At 46.4% G+C, this 23509-nt stretch overlaps 1 protein-coding gene across 7 annotated transcripts in view; it reads left to right on the top strand.

Moving 5' to 3' along the window:
- The first annotated feature begins 610 nt into the window (after positions 1 to 610).
- FARS2 (phenylalanyl-tRNA synthetase 2, mitochondrial) overlaps positions 611 to 23509 on the top strand; it is a 375868-nt gene continuing 352969 nt past the window's right edge. For all 7 annotated transcript variants that reach the window (XM_060109822.1, XM_060109828.1, XM_060109826.1 and 4 more), the window contains exon 1: positions 611 to 691. The gene's annotated coding sequence lies outside the window, so the exon portion shown is untranslated. The remainder of the gene's footprint in view (positions 692 to 23509) is intronic.

The raw sequence follows: 23509 nt of genomic DNA on the forward strand, positions 1-23509 counted from the left end.
GCTTTCTTATTTACTTTTATTCTTTTATTGTGGTAAAATATACAAAACATAAAAATTACTATCGGAACCATTTTTAAGTATGCAGTTCACTGGCGTTAAGTACATTCACATTGTTGGGTAAACCATCACCTGCCTCCATCTCAGAACTTTTTCATTTTCCCAAACTGAAACTCCGTACCCATTAAGCACTAATTCCCCATTCCCCCTCCCTGCAGCCCCTGGTAACCATCATTCTTTCGGTTTCTATGAGTTTGACTGCTCTAAGTACCTCATATACATGAAATCATAGAATATTTTGTCTTTATATAACTGGCTTATTTCACTTGGTATAGTTATCTTCAAGGTTTATCCATGTTGAAGCATGTGTCAGAATTTCCTTCCTTTTTAAGGCTGAATAATATTTCATTATATGTATGTACTACATTTTATCCGTTGTTCTGTTGATGGACACTTTGGCTGCTTCCACCTTTTGGCTATTGTGAATATGCTGCTGTGAACGTGGGTGTGCAACTATCTGTTCCAGTGTCTACTCACAGCTCTTTGGGGCAGAGTCCCAGAAGTGGAATCGCTGGATCTTATGGTAATTCTATGTTTAATATTTTTAGGAACTGCCAGACTATTTTCTACAGCAGCTGCACCATTTTGCATTCCCATCAGCTGTGCACCAGGTTCCAGTTTCTGCAGATTGGAGGTAGGTCCTGTTCTTGTTTCAGTGTCACAGAGGAGGGGGAGAGGGGCGGGGAGGTTAAATGCACTCACACAGCTCATGTGCAGACCTGAATCTGAGCCCAGCAGTCGACTCCAGAGCCTCTGATGTAAAGATAAGAGGAGGCACAGAGGCTCGGAGACGTGGTCCAGGACACTGCGTGTGGGTTCAAGCCCGGGCCACCTGCCTTCACAGCTCATGTTGGTAAGCATCTTAGATTTAGGGGTTGGTTTTTCTTTTTTCTTTTTTTTTCTGGACAAAAGTGCACTTTAAAAAAATCCACATTCTGTAGAAAGATATTATATGTTGAGTATCTCTGTATGTCTTTCCCCTGCCTTTCTACATTTACGCTTTAAAATGTTCTGTTATTTAAAATATCTTTCAAGATGTATACAATATGTTTGATTTTCTTTTTATTTGAGTTCTTGGGTCAAATTTTGCTGGACTTTTGTATATATCTCTGCTCTACGTACCTCTGCCAGAAGTTTGCTTTCAAATAAAACCAAACAAAACTATCTAAACTGAACTGAAATGGGGGGAAACTTGGAGAGTATCAATGGTAAACACTGAGGACTTTTAAAAAAAATTCAGATAAAGTGAATTTTCCATCTTTATCAATAGAGGAGCAACAGCAAGGAAATGTACCCATTTCTTTAATCCTTGTGTGTATTTTGCTAAGAGGGTTTGCATTCTCCCTCACAGAGTGGTCACGTGGGGCTTTGCAGCATCCTGAAAAGAGCGTGCTCCCCAGGGGACACTGGCTCAGCTGGGCCCGTGTGTCAGCTCATGTCCCAGCCCGTCTCCGGAGCCCCTCACGTTGCTGCCAGGGAGGTGCCCCCTGCAGATACAGACCGAGGGTCTCCTGGACCCTGCTCACCCCGGCAGGCCCTCTGGATGGGCGACCTTGTCTGTGCTGTATTTTAAGGGGAGGGCTGTGTGTGCATGGCCCCGAGCCCCTCCTAGGGTTGAGGGTGAGTGGCTTGCACCATCCACTGTCATAGCTGGGTGTGAGATTTAGACAAAGGTCCCAGCGTATCAAGGGCCCAAAGTCATGCTCAGATGACTCTGCTCTGGATGGTATCTTTAGAATAATCCTAATTCGGTGGTTCCCAACTTTGGCCGTGCACTGCAGGCCACCTCCAGAGATTCCCATGTCACTGGCCTGGTGTGTGCCTTGGCCATTGGGATTTTTAAAAAGCTTCACAGATGATTCTAAATGTATGGTCAAGGTATGGGATCGTTGGTCTAATTCCCCTTGACTACCTTGTTCTTTGGGCTGTAATTAAGATTTTTCTCATCACAAAAGATACAGAAATGCCTTTTCTCAGGGTGTCCTTATTAGCAGGGATTGCTGGAAAATATTCCTCACGCACACAGGGACTGTCTTCTGTTTTGTTTATTTGTGTTGGAAGATGATTTTCACGTCCTTATGGAGTGTGTCTCTCTATTCATGCGACTTAGCGCTGGTGTCTGTAGCGGACGGGTCTCACTTACTCTGCGGAGACTTGAGTTCAGGAACTTGGAGGAAGGACAGGGATCCTCTCGCCTAGATTTCACTGCCGGCTCCCGGTCACTCTGCGTTCCGAGGGCAGTTTCATTCTATAAACTGAAGACTGTGATGGGTTCAAGCTGACGCTTCTGTAGTTGCTGAAGTCTTCTCGTCCAGAGCCTCACCACCCCTGTGCATTGTAACACTCAGTGTGGCATTACTTTGGGAAACGTGGCTGTGTGTTTGACTACACCACATAGGCCCTCCGAGGGTTCCTCGGTTTAGAGGGATGCTTTGCCCTAGCTTCTCCTGGGCCCTCGGAGCTTCTTTAAAAAGTCAGTGACAGGGCTGGCATCATCCTCCCTGTGTGACTGTGGCTTTAAGATTATTTGGTTGAAAGTTCGTGAAAGTTTAGAGATGAGGTTTGGGGAAACAAGTGTTCTCCCTGCTTTGATTTCATTTTAAAAATGAATGTTTAGATGTAAAATTTTGAAACTTTGTCGTTGTTTTGTATTCTGTTTTTCTGTGAGAGCTCCATCAGTAGTTGAAGCAGAAAGCATGTATATGATCCATGGAATTGCTTAGAGACCTCACCTAAGGGCAGAAAATGGTTGGCTTACACCAGTAGCTGAGGACAAGGACTGCCTTACCCACCCCAAACCCCTTTCAGATACAGGCAGAACAGAGAAACGTATACCTGTGTGTTTGTACGTGTAGGTTTATGTAGTGTAAGCGTGTAAAAATGTTACTGTGTTCATATGTAGCTGCTGATTCAGAGTGACGTAAAGGAGCTTCTCTTAGGGACACATCTGCCGGTGATCTTCCTTTGTTTTTTCAAAGAGAGGCACGTTTGGGGTTGACGTGCTTTCACATTTAGGTGATTTTATGGTAGTTGTGGGCGTTGGACTGGGAAGATAGCTTTCTTCTCACATTTGTGTAGATTTCTCCCCTTAGTCAATTACCTTGGTGACAGGTGTGTGTGGAGGTGGGCAGTAGGGCAGGGCCCTGTTGGACAAGGGGACAGATTGCTGAGATCAGAAGCAAGGGCACCTGGTCATTGCTGCTGTCTTGGAAAATGAGGGCTGTGCTCCCCAGGAAGGAGGGACTTCAAGGGACTCTTGGGTCAGTTGGCGTGACTTTTCTAACCTCTACTCTCATTTGCTTTCCCTGTCTCCTTCCCTCTAACTAGTCCCTGGTTGTTGACCTCCAGGGGCTGATTAGTTTCGTGTGTCACTAAGAAAAGGTCAAGGGTTATAGCCACAGGGCACTCCCTCTTCTGCCTTCACCTAGTTTTCAACATGCTGGATGTTTAAAATGAAAGAGTCAGCAAGGTACCAGCAAATGCTCTTTAAAAATGTAGCCCCTGTTTTGTGTAGGATGTTCTGCCGGACACTCCTCCTACCCCGACCCCACCTTTACCCCCTGCCTCCCGGGTTTTCAAAGCCAGCATCATTTCTAAGAGAAAAAGTTTAGAAATGGTTCCCTTTGATTAATGATAGGTGGTGTCATCTTCATGTAGGAAACGTAGAGGCAAATATTATATCAGAGTAGGGTGGGGAGGGGCTGCTCATACAGCTGTAAAACAGTTGTGTTTTTGTAAAGCTAACAAGTGCTATTCTGGTTTTATTGAGATGGAGATAGATGGTTACGGTGACCTGCCTCCTCTGTGCCAGGCGTTCTCTGTTGAGAAAACCAAGATGAGTAAGACGTGGTCCCTACCCTCTAAGGACTGAGCAGGGAGCGCCCCGCGCCGTTTGACTTCTTTGCTATGGACTCTCCCAAGTCATCGGTCACGCCCGTCCCCCTCGTCTTCCACCTGCAGGTTCCAAGGCAGCCGTTGTCTCACATCCTGGTGCACTTCCTCTTTGGAGTTCGGTGCTGTCTTTTCACACCTGGTACTCCCAGTGAGGTCCTAGGATGGCAGCGTTTCAGGTCCCCCGCCCCCCATCTGTGTTATAGCAGGAACCCCAGGTGACAGAGGACTTGTGCCTTCAAAATGTGTTAATATGCAGATTCCATGTGCGTCGGGCTGGGGGTGCCTGAGAGGCTGCATTTCGAATGACCTCCCACGTGATGCTGATGCTGGCCTGTGGACCACACGGGCACCAGAAAGCCTTCACTCTAAGAGCCCGCTTCATCTCCCTTGGTGTCGGAGGGTAGCGGGGATGCTCGCTCATCTGATGACGTGGGCTAGCGCAGGCAGCTAACCAAGTGATCTGGACGAACCACTCTCACAGGGAGTCAAAGATGTACAAAGTGCCTGCTTGCCGTGTGCTGGACGTGGCTCCCAGACCCCTGTAGACACAGGGATCCACCTCACAGTCGTATGAGGTAGGCACTGCCATTGTCTCTGTCTCACAGATGCGGCGATTGAGGCACGGAAAGGTTCCATAGCTTGACCCAAGTCGCATTTCCTAACAAGTGAACCGGCAGGGCTGTGAGCCCAGGCGGCGCGGCCTCAAGGCCCACGCGGGCGTCAGATCGTGGCTCAGAGAGGACAGTGTCTGGGTTCCGGTGGTGGGCACTTCCAGAATACAGGTGGGGTCCAGGTGTGTGGTCAGCACAGGAGGGTTGAGCGGCAGGGTGGGGCTGTGCAGTCCTTGTTTAGTGGACAGGATTGGGGGGGTGCAGAGGCAGATGGGGCGCCGGGGGCTGAGGAGCGGGAGGGCACGTGCAGCAGACTTGGGCTGACGAGCGTTTCGTGGCGTCCGACGCTGGGGTCCTTACTTCACTTAATCCTGATGGTGATGTGATGGCGAGGTGCACATTTTGTAGAAAAAGAAACCGCGTTTGGAGAGATTAAGAAATTTTCCCAAGGTCAGCAGGGAGGAGGGTAACGTAATTTGAATTTACGTCAGTTTTGTCTAATTTCAAAATCTGTTTCTGAGACTTCTTTCCTCTGCTCCCTCCCTGGCAGGGACTCGGAGCCGAAACTGAGACACGGAGAGATCAGAACGTGGTCACTGACCCTGCAGTATAGAGAGGTCCTCGGCCCCAGGCGGGAGGGCACGAACACTGGAGCAGGGAAGCAGGGGACCTGCGAGAGCCTCGGTGCTGGCCGCTCAGGCGGAGGCTGGAGCCCCTTGAGTCTCCCTGCGCGGGACTGGCCCCCGGCTGGACGCAGGGTGAACCTGCACACGGGGTCAAGGGGCCCCAAGTCGAGATCAGTGTCCACCTGGATGAATGTCTGTTAGGCTGGACCCCTCTTCCTGGCCTGCACCCTCCATCCCCATGGCAGCCCTGGAGAGGCAGGCCTGCCCTCGCGCGGGCGCCCGGTCCTTAGACCCCCGAGTGGCCGCATCAGTGCCGCCGCTTCGTCCGTTTCACCAGAGGCGGCAGGTGGTTTCTGCTCTCTCCCCCTCCCCCATCTTTATGATGATGGCGTTTCTCGGTGCAGACATTCCCTGTTGCTCCAGACGTGAAAATCTGAGCTTACTTGCTTTAAATAAATTGTCAAACAGCCCCGTGTGACGTGGTAAACAGATAACTGGTACACTTAGTTACTTAGTTACTAAGCAGTACTTAGTTACTTAGTTACTAAACAGATACTTAGTTATCTGGTAAACAGATAACTAAGCTGACAGCAAGTGCGGTGTGCCCCGGGGAATTCTTGGCCTCGGGATGCTGGTAATGGAGGGGATTGACTGGGGTTAGCAGATGGGCGCTGCTCATATTCCCTGATCACTGACAGGCGCACGCACTGCCGGCTGCCTCTCTGTGGCGCTGCTCTGTGCACGTGCCCCCGGCCCCCAGGGTGTGGAGGGCCCTGTCCCCTCCCCACTGCGGAAGGTAGCAGGCTGGGCTTTCCGATGTGGTCCTTTTCCTCTTCATCCTCACGATCAAGGCCTGCGTTCATTTTCCAAAGATTATCTTTAAATGGTAGAAGCATCAGTGCCATAACACAAAAAGCTAAGAAACAGAACAGGAGAAAACACCCCCTTCACTGTCCTAAAACAATGATTATCAGTTTTTAATATCATCAATTTTTTCTTCAATGATTTTTACATCGTTGTATCTGTTGTTTTGCATCTGCATTTCCCCTTATTGCTACATAATCGTCATCGTTACCGTTTTAATGGTCGCATTCTCTGTTGTGATTCTGTACCGTTAAGTACTTAACTCTGTTGTTGTGGAGTATCTTGCTCCCAGCTTTTCACAGTTATTAACAACACCACGACGTATATCTTTGTGCATGTAGCTATTTCCGTATTTTGAATTAGTTTCTTGTGATAGAGTCCCTAGTGGTGTTACTAGGTCAAAGAGTATGAACAGTTTTATGGCTTCTAAAGCATATTGCCAGATTGCTTTCCAGAGGAGTAGAACCAATTTACAGTGCCATCACAAAGTCATTTGTTTCCCAGATGGCCAGCTAGGATCAGGGATGCAGCCTCTCACAGCAGGAGAGGAGGAGGAGGTGTGTGTGTTCGTAAAACTTGCTGGTGCGTATGTGCACTGATTTAAGCCTCAGTGACACTGTGCATTGTTCTTCTTAGTAGGAATATACTAGATGTCCAATGCCAATATAAGTCATGCAGTTCAGAGTTTAATATAGCAGTGTGGTAGACATGGAATAAAGCAAGTGTATATATTTCCTGTTTCCCTGGAATTTGAAATTTTTAAAGTTGGCAAAGGTGGATTGGCAAGGGCTTTCAGCCACTGTGACGAGGGTCTGAGGGGCCCCCGGCTTTTCGGGAATATCTAATGGTTTGGAGGTGAAGGTGAAAGTCGAGGAGGTTAGGGGGACCGGCGGGAGGAGGGCATTGGAAGTGCCCAGGCACGTGCTCGGGAGCGAGCCTAACCTGGCAGCAAAATTAACCTCATCTGCCAACTACAGTCTTTAGGATGCTGACTGGAATGCTGTGTTGAGAAGGATCTTGAGGTCCCACCGAGGCTTCATGGGAAAGGTACTGTGATTAGTTAGCAGTTTGTTCTAGATCTTTGTCATTGCAATTTTCTTCAATGCTTTATATTTCCCTTTGGATTGTAAACATTAAATGCCTTTAAGTAGAGACCGGACCTTTTGAAGTTGTTCATTTTTATATCCGTCCCCTAAAGTATGTAGCACATGGTTTTGTATATTATGATGTAAGTGATGGTTTTGTCCTTGCTAATAGAAGGATGAATGAATAAGGGAAATTTATACTCTGTCTTCATGGTTCCAGTAGTTGTACCGAAGCCCTGTGGTCAGGTGATGGGTCCCACGTGTAGAACCTGCAGCAGATGCTCTCAGGGGTAAAGGAAGAGGAAATTTGAGCTGAGAAATTTAGGAAAGGTAATGCTGGAAAAGACCTTTGATTTATATGTATATGTACACCTCCCAAGTCACCTGTCGGGACCTCCTTGTTCGACAGATGGAGAAGCTGAGCCCTTGAGGCTGAGTGTCTTCCCCACGGTCCCTCAGAGAGTGGACGGCAGCTGGGAGCTCAGACCTGGACCTTCTGGCTCCTGGCCCAGTGTCCTTTATGCTACGCTGTGTGTGGGGAACTTGGGGTGCTTGTTTTGCTACTTCCATGCCCCCATGCCCTCAACTGATGTATATTTGGAGTGTTCTTTGCTATATGCGCACATTTTTTTCTCCCTTGTGGCTGCATAGAAATGTATTTGGAGATTGTGACCTTGAGGCAACAGTCAGACTGGGGTCCAGAGCAGTAAAAACCTAGAGATTTGTCTTGAGAGCCAAGAGATAGTGCAGGATCAAAACCCAGTTCCCTACCAAATGACAGCTTCATAGTGTCTCCAAGTTTGAATATAAACTTTTTTTCATTTCAAGGGAAGAATGTTCAGTGTTAGCGGTGGTACATGATTTGAGTGTGTATTTGCCACCATTGTGATTCTTAGAAAACTCTCATTACGGTCCATGTGCACAGAGTAGAGGTTTCCGGTCCTCGAGGGAGCATTGACTTTGCAATCTGACAGCAGACGCCCTGCATCGGCTGTGCTGCTGCCCTGGCTTCCTCTCCACCGCCCCCTGCCCCCCGCAAGGGGACAGGCACAGTGGTCATTGACATTCTGAAGCTCAGGGCTTTACTAGTGAGAAAGCACTCGTGGTGAACGTCAGAGCAGGAGAATCATCAGCCCACCGCTTCCTTAACGCCGTGTGGCGTCCACCCTGGGACTTGAACGGTGTGTGGGACCTGGAGCCTGCTCAGCCCTTGGCGGCTCCAGGCCCCTTGAAAGTGATGTCAACCTCGCAAGCTGCCCGTGGTCATAGCTACTGGGTAATCGGGTTTGGAATTGATGGGTATTTACACGTCAAGAGGGCTTTTCCTATGTTTCTGTAACTTTCCAGTCTAAACGTTTGTCCTTGATGTGACTAGATGGCTCTCTTCTGTGTGGTGCTGGAGTGTTTAAAACCGGCTCAGTGTGTACACTGCTTTCTTCCTGGGAGAGCACGGGATAATCTACTTAGGCCCACTTGTGGCCTAGTAGACAGGATGACTTTTTTCCACATCCCCACGAAACTAGCTCCGTCCTGCCTTCTGTGCAGTAGCTGCTAATGTGGTTATTATTCAGTGCAGAGCAGCTGGGAGAGACTTACTGACCTGCTGATAGCATTTTGCTGTAACACGCTGAGGTTGGCACCTTTTACTTTGTCTGGTCTTGGCGGGGTTAAAGTTGTTTTCAGGATAGGAAATAGAAGCTTATTCTCAAAAATTTAGACAGTAAGGAAACATTGAAAGACGAGGGAAAATTTATTCAAGTTCCCTCCACCTGAATGCAAACCGTTCATAACGTTAAAATGTTTTCTTTCATTCTTTTCTCCTGTATAACTTTTTTGTGGTTCTAATTAGACTGTTTATGAAAGTTTTGCCTTTTCCTTTTGCTTTTACTTAACATCTATATTTTTCCTCGTTACTATCGGATTCCCTTTACAGAAGTTTAATTTTTCATTGATAGGCCTTTATTGAAATGTCTGCTTGTTCTGTCAGCATTGGGCCAGAGACTCGTCCTTGTCCATCCACGGGACTCTGGCTGCCCCGAGTGTTATTATTTTTAACAGAACAAGGGGTTTTCTCTAACTACAGGGCTTTCTTTCTCTTTTAATTTCTCTGTGTTAAGACATACACACATGTATGCAACCCTGATAAATGTTACTAAGGAAAAAAAGACTTATACGGAGTTTTCTTTATTTGTAGATCGTGGTGTTGAACTCAGATCAACTTATTTCTAGCCTGTCCTCTTTAGATATATGAACCTCTTAAGACTGAGACCTTTTCAGCTTTTGACCATGCTGGCTTAGTCAGCTGAGGAGAGGACCATGAGCCTCTTTTTAAGCATGGGCGCGGAGGGTGAGTGAGAGCCTCAAGGTCTGTAGGTGATGGGCAGCGTCCCTGCTCCCAGAGCCTTGGGTTAGGCAGGGGAAACCGGAGGTCAACAGCAGACCCAGCGTCTGGTCTTTGGTGGTATAACAGGGGAAGGACAAGTTGCCATAGAGCACGAAGGCATGGCCTCTAACCCAGATTTGAGGATTCTGGGTGGCGAGTGTGAGTGTGTGTGTGTGTTTGGCAGGTGGTGGTGCTGAAGACTGTCTCTCACCCGCAGATGTTACGGCTCCACGGGTGCGGGGTCTGCTGCAGCACTGGGAATTGTAACGCTTCCCAGATCTCAATGGACAGCAAAATTTGTGAGCCTCCAAGCCTTATAATTATGCGAGGCATATGGATTTTATCTGTAGAGAAGTTTTTGGTATTAACGAGCCACCGAAGGACTTTAACCAGTAGAGTGACTTGATTAGACCTATACATTTGGAAGATCTTGCTGCTGGTTTTGGGGAAGGTGGATTGGGGAGGCTAAGCCTGGGGGCAGTGAAGCCAGTTAGGGAGCCCCTGTAGATAAAGGTGGCCTGATGGAGGGGGTGGCAGTAGAGATGGAAGGAGGTGGGTGGATCCCAGATGGAAGAGCTGGATTCAGCAGAGCTTGTGATGGGGGCGGGTGTGGGGCGGAGGAGGGTGATCAGTTGACTGAGGCGGGTGGGACTGGGGAGAGGAGGGATGATGTTGGGGAAGGAGTGGGTTGTTTCCATGTTCAGTACGGATCACCGGCCCCGCCGGTTTCTGCTTCCAAGAAGTAGCTCGGGAAAGTCCATTGGCTGTTTGCTAAGCTCTGACTTCGCTTGATAAACTGCCTGTAGTCTGACTTCTCCTCAGGTGGAGTCTCCTTATATCTTGTTTCACCTCAGTTTGAGCGGGTACGTGTTTTTCTTCTAATGATTAATCATCTTGCATATCTCATTTGCATAAGGGCTCCATTTCAGGGGCTTCTCCCCACACTTGTGATCAGTGGAAGGCCCGGTGGCATGGGGCTTACCCGTGGCTCAGGGGCATCCAGAGATCTGCAGCTCCCTTTTGTCAAGATTGAGCAATAGTTGGGGAAATATAGATTCGTTACTCTTTCATTTAGTTGAATTACAAATTTATATTACTTTTATCTGAAAAGTTTTTGGAGACTTTTGAGTCAAATTTCTTACAGTAATCTGGAGTTTTTTGAAAAAGAGAGAAATCTATGTCACAAAAGTTCAGGGACTTCCCTGGTGGCACAGTGGATAAGAATCCACCTGCCAATGCAGGAGACACGGGTTCAAGCCCTGGTCCAGGAAGATCCCACATGCCGCGGATCAACTAAGCCCGTGCGCCACAGCTGCTGAGCCTGCGAGCCACAACTACTGAAGCCCATGCACCTAGAGCCCATGCTCCGCAACAAGAGAAGCCACCGCAATGAGAAGCCTGTGTACTGCAACGAAGAGTAGCCCCCGCTCGCCGTGACTAGAGAAAGCCTGCGCGCAGCAACGGAGACTCAACACAGGCACAGATAAAGAAAGAAATAAATTTATTCAAACAAAAACAAAAACAAAAATTCAGTTGTGCTTTATTTTAAGAAAACCCAATACAGAAAAGTCTTAAATGACAAAGCAGGCAAATTCTGGGTAGAGATAATTGGTGGTTGATGATGTTGCTTCGTGGATTCTTGGCTTTGTGACTAGGTGTGCTTTAGGAATCTTTTGTAATGTAAGGTTCCTATGTTTACATGACTTGGATTTCAGGAATAATCTTTTGGAATAAGGAATGGCCTACCTGGCTGTTATTTAATCAACTAGTATTGTTATGAGAATCTTGGGCAAGCATTATTAAGGATTAAGACCCTTCGCCGCCACGAAATGCTGGATACCGTCAGACAAGGAGAATCTTTCTTTATGTATGTGATGCCTGACCTTTGCCCTTTACTGTAGTTTTTGTATAAAGCTGTCCCATCTCTTTCCTTGCACATAGCGCCTGCAGAACTGCCTAGTGAAATCTAACCCTGTGTGTGACGTTTTGGTCTGTTGACATAAATATGATTCTAAAGTCATACATTATATGTAATGAAATTCACTATAGATTTACCTAGGTAAATGAATGAGTTTTGAAGCCAAAAATCATAGAGGGAGATGGGAAATTCACTTGAGTGAGAAAAAGGAACAAAGAGAAATTATCATAATACAACCTGAAAAAAAGAACCCACATCGAAAAATACAAGACCTACTCATTAAGTGTTTGCAGTGAAGTAATATCTCTCCCCCATCTTTCAAAGGAAGACTGCCATGCCAGCAATAAAACATATGTTTTCCAAAGCATCAGGATCTACTGTTGGCAACATATCATTTTGAAATGAATTTGTTTGCTTTATTTCTAAAGAGTAGACTGGTTTTTAAAGAAAAGGGGAACAGAGGGCAGCAGAATCCCTAATGCTTTTGTGATGGGCTGGTCATATATGCACGTTCAGAGGCAAATGACCATGATAAACTACCATACAGGAACCTGCTTCATTTCAATGAAGTCATTTCCTTCCTGCCACCTTGCGTGGCATCAGCAGATGAGTCGTGCATGAGACATAAAGCAGTGCACTGCTGCTGCTCACTCTGTCGTCTTGTGAGGGCATCATTACGGAGAGGGGCGCTGGTGGCTATCCAGATGCTTAACTGGCAGCCTTAACTGACTGATGGAGCCAGATCCCTGTTGGCTGACATATGCATTTAGAAGTTATTTATAAAGGAAAGATCACTGTAATCAAAACAGCCAGAGAGGATTTTAGATGTCAGATGTACTACTCCCAGACTCATCTAGGGCGAGTGGCACTGTAGGAGGGATTAGCTCCTTCTCTAAACACTTGTTTGTGTTGAGTGTGTTTTTCCTGTGTGTAAATAGTACTTTCGAATACATGTTACAAGCAAAACATTTGAAACATACACAGATTCTTGACGTTTTGAACATTGTAAAGGAGTCTGTAAAACTACCAAAACGACACGTTAACAGGCGAAAAAAATTGATAGGACAACATGCAAAGAGCTTGGAAGGCCACGCTCCTGTCCTCATAATAAGAAAACAAGCTCAACAGACTGAAAGTCAGCAGCTCTTCTTAGGTCCGTCAGAGAATTGACGTCCCATGGTAAACAGCTACCCTGAGGAATGGAGAGAGAAGTGGGTACCGAGACTCGCAGTTTACTCGAGGCAGAGGTCCGGGAGCAAAGCGCCCACTCCCCCCAGGACTGGTAGGAACAGTTAGACTGTAACGGGTGAATGGCTGGGCGCTTGGCTGGCACAAGCCAGGAGCCCCGCCAGAGTCTCAGAAACATCTTCTTCTGCTTCTGGCAGTGGGAAGGGAAGAGTAACCAGTCTGAAATATAGCCAGAGCATTGTGTTCTCTTATTTTTCCAAAATTAAAACTGTTTTACTGAAGCTTGGCAGACTTGGGTTTACCAGAACCTAACTGATTTGGGGGGATGGGATATACCCGATTCCAGTCCCCTCTAGACTTTTGGTCTTACCTAATCAGGGGAAAAAGCTTATACTTGGGAAAGTCACGGTCCAGGGGCACAGGCTCGGTGAAAGACGGAGAGCTGAGCCTAGCACTTCAGGGGGCTTCCCACGCCCAACACGTGACTACAGCCTCAGGCTCCTGGATCATAACAAGGGGTTACAGCTGAAAAAACTGCAGGCCCAGACCCTGCTTAAGGGGAAGCCAAAGGCAGTGGGGGAGACGAGACGAGGACCCCTCAGTCTCTGACACGTGCAGCCACAGCCAACAGTAAACCCAGCCTGCTCCGCCAGAGAAACATAAAACCTAACACTAGAGGCCCGTCTCCCTCAGTTCCTTCTACACAATACATCATGGCTGGCTTTCAGCAAAAAAATTACAAAGCATACCAAAAGGCAGAACACACTTTGAAGAGGCAAGTGAAGCATCAGAATCAGTGTCAGATACTGCAGAGATTTTTGAGTTATCGGACTGGGCATTTAAAGTAGAAATGATTTGGGCTCTAATATGCTAAGGGCTCTAATGGAAAAGGTGAACAAAATGCAAGAACAGGTAGGTGTAAGCAGAGAGGTAGAAACTCTGGAAAGAATCAAAAGTTAATGCTAGAAATAAAAAACACCATTACGGAAATGAAGACTGCCTTTTGGCTTACGGGTAGACTGAGCTGGGCCAAGGAAACAGTCAGTGAGATAGATCCGTTGAAATTTCTCAAACTGAAAGGCAAAGGGAAAAAAGAATGAAAAATACCAAAACAGAATAGCTGTGAACTGTAGGACAACTATAAAAGATGTAATACGGGCTTCCCTGGTGGCACGGTGGTTGAGAGTCCGCCTGCCGATGCAGGGGACGCGGGTTCGTGCCCCGGTCCGGGAGGATCCACATGCCGTGGAGCGGCTGGGCCCGTGAGCCATGGCCGCTGAGCCTGCGCGTCCCGAGACTGTGCTCCGCAACGGGAGAGGCCACAGCGGTGAAAGGCCCGCGTACCGCAAAAAAAAAAAAAAAAAAGCTGTAATACATGTGTAATGGGAATACTGAAAGGGAAAGAAAGAGAAAGGAAAAGAAGAAATATTTGAAGTAATAATGGCTGAAAAATTCCCCCAAATTGATGGTAGCCATCAAACCACTAATCTAGGAAGCTCACAAAACATTATGCAGGCAAATTCCAAAAAATCTACACTTAGACCCATTATATTCAAACTGCAGAAAATCAGAGACAAAGAGAACATCTTGAAGAAAGCCAGAGGAAATAAACACCTTACCTATAGAGGGACAAGGATAAAAATTCCATCTGGTTTTTCACAAATCACGCAAGCAAGAAAGAAAAAGCTCACCAACCTAAAATCAGTGAAATTATCCGTTAAAAGTGAAGGAGGAATAGACTTTCTCAAACAAACAAAAATTGAGGGAATTTGTCACCAGCAGATCTGCCTGGCTAGAAGTGTTAAGAGAAGTTCTTCAGAGAAAAGGAAAATGATGTAGGTCAGAGACTCTGATATGCATAAAGTAAGGAAGAGTGCGAGAGGAGGAATAAATGAAGGGGCCTTTCGGTTCCCGGCCCTGATGCCGTCCTCACCCATGTGCCCATCCATGCTGAACGATACAGACAGGAAGCACAGTGCCTTGTCGGTTCAGAAAAGGAAGAGACGCTTTCTCAACCCACAGCTGCAACTGAAACGGACACAGCAAGTTCTCTGTCAAAGACTCTTGGGCAGCACTGCAAATAAGGAATGAAAATATGAAAGCCACCTTCCCCTGGCTTTATGGCTTTATTGACATTGGTAATGTACCTTATTGTGTTTTATGCCACAAGACATTTTCTTACGGTGTCATCCTGCCAGTTACATTGTAGCCACATTCTGAGGCCAATCACTCAGAGCTTCAAAAAACGGAATTGAATATGTTGGGTAGACATGATGAGCTCTTTAAAAGCCAAAAATTATTATAGCTTTTTAAACTAGAAATGAAAAGGCCACTGAAGGATCCTGTACGTTTTAACTTTTAATAAGGGAAATATTGATTGCTGTCACCTACATAAGCAGAAAACCCTTTGCGGTCAGTCCTCCTCCCTTTAAAGAGAAAGAATAAAGGGTTCTTGAGACCAAAAAGTAAGACAATCGCTGTGGATTATCCCCAGCTGTGACTGGCGCATTTCTTGCTATGACCTCATCAGGAACCACTGTTAAGAAATTTCAGGTACCTGTGTGAGTCCCTGTCTGGGTCTAGGTTTTTGGTCCTTTAACCCAGGAAGCTGATTGTTGGTGACCTGAGCGACTTGGAACCACAGTTAGCTTCTTTCCTCTTTGGCTCTTTGTCTATTTTGTATGTTATTTTTTCCTCCTCTACTATTTTTTTTCTTATTCTTCCTTAACATTTTCCCTTTTTTCTTCATTCTTTTACTTTTTAACTAACGAGGCCACAGAGCCCCTCCAGCCTGCAGAGACTGTTCCTCAAAGTCCAGAGCATGAGGCCTTGAATCACACCAATATCCTGAAACTGTTCGAGGTAACTGAGACCCAGGAGACACTCTTCCTGGTCATGGGGTGCATCACTGGAGGAGAGATGTTCGACTCCATGCTGGACCCCCGGCCGCCTGGAAGAGAAAGAGGCCTTGGCAGATTCCTCCAGGTGGTGTCCGCTGGGCAGGACTGGTGTGCAGCCACCGGGGGGTGTTGTCCACAGGCCCAAAAGCCACAGAACCTGCTTTCGGGCGTTGACCTGCACAAGAGCGACGGCACACTGGCTTCAACAGTGCGTTCACTGCCATCAGCAAGCTGAATACCTTCTTTTCTCTTTCGTTCCAGGTATATTCTTGATTACAGCACACAAACAAACATCTGTTTTCCATTTTTCTCTTCATTCTCTGTTAATTTTACAGTGTTTCTAATCAGTGATGACAAGGACTGTTTGCCCAATAGGATCAGAGACCCAAGACTTACATTATTGGCAAGGACCGTTTACAGACTCACAGAAGTTACATTCCTGGCCCAAAGCCACAGCTAGTTGGTGAGAGAATTGGGATTCAGCTCTGAGGCCAGCTGAGTGCCTTCCGTGGCGTCTCCCTTGTTATGCCTGGACCTCCTCCACAGACAGTTATCGTGGCCCCTCAGTGGTCACCCGGTCCCTGCCTTTTAAGGGAAGGGATTCAGAGGGCTGCGTGAGCAGGTTTGAGCAGAATATACGACTTGTTTTTCTTTGTGTTCATAGAGAGTGAAAACCTGCTTGATCAATTCCTGGCCCTGAACCCCAGTGAGAGGCATGTTAGAGGGAATCATGAGGGACCCATGGATACACGGGGCCCCGGGAGGGACTGGAACCCCCCGGCTACTGGAGGACCCGGCAGACGGAGTCAGTGCTGTGCCTGGACTACACATGGGAATCGGTCCAGGACGCACTGATGGGCTTGAGCATAATGAAGTGATGACCACCTGTCCGCTCCTGGGCTACAGGATACCCCAGCTGGAGGGCTGCACCGTCCCCGTCCCCACGAAGCCCCGCCCTCAGCCGACCCACCCACAGCTGCAGTCCTTCCCCGGCCTGTGAGCTTGTACCCTAAACCTCGGGCTCCACAGCCTCCCGGGCTCAGGGCTGTGGCCTCTGTTTGGTGACACTGTGTCTCTCGAGTGGCCAGTTCGGTCGTGGGAGAGATGAGACAACCAGCCATGGTGGGCAGCACTTTTCAGAGTTCCTTGTGAATTAACTTGTCTGCAGTCCCCTGAGTCCTTCTCTGCACAAGCAGGGCAGGGCCCCAAGCACAAATTCTACCTGAAAACCTGAAAGAAAAATGGAGCTGTCCAGAGTGCTGGAATCGCTGAGCATGATGGAGCCCCGTTCAGCTCAGGGTACAGTGCCCTGCAGGCCGGGGTACACTAGCGCCCCAGGAGTCACAGCATCAGGAGGAGCCCGACCAGATCTCACAGGAGGGCCGTGGCTCAGGGCCGCCTCCCTGCTCCTCTCCGCTGCTTACGAGCTTCAGAGCAGACACGGAGCGATGCCTTCGGCCTGAGCTGTCTGTTTAAAAGCCACTTGTTAAATTGGAAGAGCTCCTTTCCCCTGGCCAATCCTTTCTTATTTTGTACAAATTAATTTATCCAAGTCGTTAATATTTTGACTCCTGAGGGAATATTAGGAGCTGGGTATGTAAGTATGGATAATGAATATTTGTTAAACAGATGTATTTACTGGGCAGTTACTATGTGCTTGGATGGTGCTAGAGCTAGAAAGCTGATAAAACATACTGCTTGTCCTCCAGGAGCAGTACTTAGCTGGAGATTGATTCACAAGTGTTTATTACGTGCCCAGCACCCAGCAAGTAATAAAGAAGCGTCTCTTTACTTGTAGTTGGTGAATGGTGCAGATAAGTGTAGAGGCTGGGCCCTGAACCCAGCCTGGGGATTTGGGAGGTTGCGGGGAGTGGAGGGAAGGTGAGGCTTCCTAGAGGAAGTGAGGACTGAGTGCGTGGGTGGGTGGACGTGAGCTGGCTGAGGAAGGACAGGATAGCAGGGGCCTTCAGAGACCCGACCCTGACAGAGCAGAATGAACATGTCAGGAGTGCATTTAGCAGTGAGCCGTGTGCGTGGTGAAAACAGTACACTGTTCCCCTGGAAAGGTAGGGTGGACGAGGTAAGTTCTGGGCTGCTGGGGTCCAGCAGAGGCACACAGCACGCTCCACGTGCCTTCCTGGGTTGCCTGGAACATAGACATTAACTGAGAAGATTTTGGATGCATGAACTCAGTGCTTTCCATAGATGTTCTGTAGGACACAAGATGCTTGGATATTAATAAATGCCATGTGATAAATAGGTACTAGGGTCCAATTAGTTCAGAAAAGGCAAGAGATTAGAGTCCACTCTGTGTCCCTTTGTCTGTGCATGTCCCAGCAAACATTTATTTACCAAACAGTGCTTTTCTATCTCCATGTCAATTGCCTTTCTCCCCTTTGACACCCCAAACCACTATCCCTGACATCCTCTTTTGTCTTTAGCTGAAGATGGCATTTAAGCTGAGAGCTTCAGCCATTTTGGTGAGTTACTCAGGTTTCCTGGGTCTCTCCCATGTTACATGTTCTTAAACTTTTTATTTTTTCCTGTTAATCTGTTTCATGTCAATTTAATTCTTAGACCAGCCAGAAGAACCTAGAAGGGGAGAGGAAATTTCTTCCTTCCCAACACAGGTATAGTTCAGGTACTGCTATGGAATTAGGATATAATAGTGACCAAAACAAACAAAAGGGTTTACAGTCCGGTGGGTCAGACAGATGTCCATCACATAATCACGTAAGTAGATATAAATTTAATTGGAAAATGATCTGGTAAAACAATTCATGTTTTAAGGCACGAAAAGAAAAATTTAATCAGTTTTTCTTCTCTGCCCGTTGTTTGGGGCTCCTCCCTCCCCTCTGGTGTGTCTCGCGTGTCTGCAGTGTGCATTAACCAGACCCCCACCCCAATGGCAGAAATGCCTGCTCAGCCATAAAGATATTTTTTCTTCTCCTGGTGCCAGCCATGTTACTCCTTAGAAGATAACATTCGTTTCTCAATCCTGTATGGGGTCATGATGATCCATGCCTTGTACTTGGACATATCTTTGTACTTTGGAGTGTTTTTTTTTTTTGCTGTACGCGGGCCTCTCACTGTTGTGGCCTCTCCCGTTGCAGAGCACAGGCTCCGGACACGCAGGCTCAGCGGCCATGGCTCACGGGCCCAGCCGCTCCGCAGCATGTGGGATCTTCCTGGACCGGGGCACGAGCCCGTTGTCCCCTGCATCGGCAGGCAGACTCTCAACCACTGCGCCACCAGGGAAGCCCCTGGACATATCTTTGGTGAACTTTATGTACAATGCAAAGTATCATTTCCCTTAAAGATAACAATTGGTATAGAACAGGCTGGGACAATTGACCTGGGGATATACTGGGCTGAACCTAATGGAAGTTCTTAGCTTAAGTAATTACTTATGACCTTTTTACTGTCATTAGTTGTATTACTTGTATACTGTCTATTTTACAAGATTATTGGCTTTGCATTGTCAAGTGTGTGACTTAGTCTCCCATAAAAGTAATGATGACTAGGCGACTTGAAATGATTGACTAAATGTGTAGTTCTATAGGATCAATGATTGTAGTACTAGTTAAATCAATCTAGAGTTGACTTAATGTATAGGTTAGGATGTGCTTAGATTAAATGCAAATACTATACCATTTTATATAAGGGCCTTGAACATCTGGATTTTGATATTCATGGGGGCCCTGGAACCAGTCCCCAGCACATACTGTGGGACAACTTTATTTACTATGGAGGTACCAATGAAATACTCATAAAGATAGAATAGGGCATATAATTAATTGTCATAAGACATGAAAATTCTAGAAGTTTTTCCTCCAATCTGTAATATTTTCCCTCTCAAAAAAGGTTTATTTTTTCTCCCTTTAACTTCTTTTATTTTAAAGATCCACTGGGTCATTTAAACTGATACAGTTCTGATGGACAGAATGATGTTGCATACAACCTGTCTTTCATGCCATCTTGCAATTGCCCTGCTTTTCCCAAGAGAGATACCAAGGTTTGGCCTTATGAAGATGGGGCTGTTTTTCCATTATGATTTAAGAGTTGCTCCCAAGACCTGCTCCTGCTTTCCTTATACTCCAAATTATACAAGTAGCAAGTTATACTTCTCAGTCATATACTTTTAATTATGAGTTTCTATTATGATATGAATATTTAGGGTGGAAAGCAGCTGTCCTCCAGAATCTTACCTGGGTTTGGGGTTTACTGCCAGCTCCCTGGGAGGACAGAGCAGAATGACCAGTTTGGTGCGGGGCTCATTACTGCTGGGCCTTAGGGAAGAGCTGGTAGGAAGCTGGCCTCACCGAGGACCTTCCCCGCTGCCCCTTGTTCTGCAGCGACCGCAGGTCCTGCTGTACAGCCCTGTAAATGTATTCATAAAAGAGTGAGGATGATGCATGTACAGTTTACCTGCTTGAAACTGATGGACAACTTACCTCTGGGATTTATTCTCTCTACCAATTAATTTATAATCTATTCCACCTTTCTCTTCCCTTACCTGCCAGTCACTGCTCTTTTCAGGGATAATTGCAAGGAAGAAGAGACTATGATTTTCTATCAGTGTGTTTGTCACAATTTCATTCTGCTATTATGTGAAAGTGTGGATCCTCCCACCTCTCAACAATCATTTCTTCCCTTTCTCAGTTCTTGTTCTGTTTCTTGTAAGTTTTTTGAACATGTCGGTGAAGGAACATTTGAATCATTTTGGTGAGATGAATTTCCTTCTGCCAATGTCTGAAGAGCACACATTCCGGGACCCAAAGCATAGATATGTGAACAACTCTGTACACACAGTGTTGGAGAAAATGTAGCACTTCAATGAAATGAAACACTTCAATGAAATGAACGACAGAGTCCAGCCTTCCCTCTGCCTTTCTGGGCTTGGCTGGCGGCCCCTGGGATGCTGTCCCGTTTCTGGGAAGATGTGCACTGAGGTTACGGGTTCAGTGGAAGCAATGTCAACTGTCTGTCCACCGAGAACACACCCCGCGTTCCCTTGTCACTTCCCCGCCTCCTTAGATTGTCATGTTGAGAGACAAGCCGTCTTGCTGCGGGAAGGCATTTGTTAGCAGCACTGCAAACGTCTGCATCCTTGTACGTCGATGAGGCTCACAGGCGCAGAGCTCGAGAATTTATCATTTATCAGAAATGGCTTTCACCTTTCTTAGTACTCCTTTTTAGTTTGGTTATTCCTTTTAGGTTAACAAAGAATGTTGCTATGTTGCTTGGCTACTTCAGAGACACATTAGCATATCAGGTCCTTCTGGACATCTCATCCCCTCGAAGGCTGGCAGCCCTGGTGGATGTTTTGGATTTTCCCCCCTCTGTCAAAGGGGAGAGGAATTGCTGACATATACTGTGTGCCAGAGCACCTGAAGCAACTCTGTTTCCAGCTTTTATATCACAACTAAGGAAATTGCCAGAGTCACGCGTTGTTACTTGTGCTCCCTGATGCTAAGTGCACCTGAGTCTGCTGGGTGCTGCCCCCTCTGCCATCCAGCAGCAGGCGGGGACTCGCGAGACCCCAGCTGCTCTGCCTGCCTCCCCGGACAGGGGCGCTCAGCTGGGTCCTCCCTCCAAGCTTCAGGAGGACGAGGATCACTCAGGTGCTGAAGAGCAGGGGCCACGAGCGTTTCTGTTTGTTTATCGTAGGGCACATGACCTTCCTGCAGCTCAAGCAACAGGTTCTAAAAAACTAGTGTCAGAACGATCTTGCATACGTTTTCAGGTTACCTATGGGAAAAAAATGTCCACTTGTTGAGGAAGGTGCCTCTCATGATTTATGCTTTGTGATAAAATATTTCAAAAATTCCAAAATATTTTCCTTATTAAGCACCATGAGAAGGGTGAAAGGCAGATGACCAAATATTTCTAATATGTGCAGTATATGTGATGGATGAATTAGTTATAAAACAATCATCGCTCTAGTAGTAAAATGTCAAGAATTGCCAGTTTAAAAAAAGAAGTCCAAAGTTTAATAAACATATGAAGACATTAGAAACATCACTAGTAATCAGTGAAGTGAATATAAAAGCATACATTTTAAAGCATCAGATTGGCAGAGATGAAAAAATAATACTCAGTGTCAGGGAGGAACTGGAAGTGTGACTTCTTTCTTATCATAGGTATGCTTTTTTAAGTATTATGACAACTTAGAGGATGCACGTGCTTTTTTGACATGATGGTTACCTTTGTCCAGGATTGCTAAGTACGGCATTATTTATGTCACGTGACCATCAGTGGGTCGCTTACTGGGCGCGGTCCCTCTGAGCTCTAACCCACTGCATCCAGGGCTTACACTTAGCCCCAGGGGAAGCCCAAGTTGCTGTGCTGGTGACTGAAAGGACATTTATTCTGAACAGAATGATCACAGATTCTAGAGCAGGGGCCCTGACATGTTGTCAGAAGGAACACTTTTCACTTCCCTCCATCAGGTCACTAACATCTGCACAGGGCTGTCCTGGCCAACGGACTCATAAACAAGTTGATAGAAGGTAACTCTTTCGCAATTTGAAGTAGACCCGCTGGTACAGTATGTTTAAGTTTCTGTGGGATGCCGATTTCCAAAATCAGTCATGTACTCTACCTTATTCAATTTCTCCCAACATTAGAGTGATGTTCCAAAATTATGAACATCTAGAATGAACTCACCTGTGTCTCTAAATTGACTACAATTGCTGTTCTGCCATGGTTGAGGTGCTTGTGAGCTGTTTTTAGTCATAACGTTTGTGATACCAGATACATTTTTTTCTTCCAAATTTCTGGACACCAGCTGGGCGTCCTACAATTAAATTAAATTCTCTACTGACTACCCGGCGTCAGCTCAAACCCTGTAGGTGAAGGGCTCAGTCCCACCAGACGTCCCCTCCTTCAGATGCTTGTCATGATCTGGGTCTCCACCTGTACCTTCCACCAACTAGCTGTAAATCTTTGGTTTCCATAACCCCCTCCTCAGGTTCAACGATTTGCTAGCTTGGCTCACAGAACTCAGAAAGTGCTTTACTCAGTATTACGGGTTTATGATGAAAGATATAACTCAGGAACAGCCAAATGGAAGAGCTGCGTAGGAGAATGTGTGGAAAGGGGGCAGGGTGGGAGAGCGGGACCTCTCCACCCTCCCAACACTGTGATGTGCTCACCACCCGTATGCGCTCCAAACCCCATAATTTAGAGATGATTATGGAAGTTTTATCATGCAGGCATGATTACAACAAGTACAGGGATATTGTGGATTAGAAAAAAAATCAGAAACGTGGCATCAAAGAAACTTCATGTTCATTAACAGACCTCTTTGGATTATGCCTCCAGGCTCCCCCAGAGATGTCTTCATTCATTAACTCTGATGGGGTCGTTAGATTTGAATAGTAAGAACATGTGAGCATGTGAACATATGTACGTTGTAACTCCTAAAACACTGTACAGATGTTAGCATTATTGGGTCAATACTGTTAGCTGATCATCTTATTAAAGACTCTGTTGAATATTTTTGGGACCATCATTTCTTATGAACTCTGAAGTTTTCAGGTATCTACCTCAGTCAGCCATCCGTGGATAAAAGATTTAATTTTCTGTCTTATATTGTTTAGTTGAATTAATTGTGGTGGTCTGCATTTTAATGTCTCCTTTTTCAAAGTATGTTTAGTAGACGGATGAGTTATAGTCTTAAGGTGCTTTGTACGTAGATACTCAGAATGAGAGATTAACTGGAGCCCATGGTTCACATCTTCTGGGAGCATTTAAATGTCTCTGCTTTCACCATGTCCAGCCTGCCCTGCTGAACCTGTTTTACTCCTTAGGATTCAGTGATCACAGAAAAGGGCTCAAAAAATGGTGCTGTCCTGGTGGCTGGGATTTCCTCTTATCTGACCCTGAAGGTTAACTTGACGGACGTTCACCTCTATGTTACTTTGGCATCTTAGGACCAGGAGTGGAAGGTCAGATACAAGGACGTATGTAAGGGAGAGC

Source organism: Mesoplodon densirostris, chromosome 10 (genome assembly GCF_025265405.1).
Source record: "Mesoplodon densirostris isolate mMesDen1 chromosome 10, mMesDen1 primary haplotype, whole genome shotgun sequence".
NCBI lineage: Eukaryota > Metazoa > Chordata > Mammalia > Artiodactyla > Ziphiidae > Mesoplodon > Mesoplodon densirostris.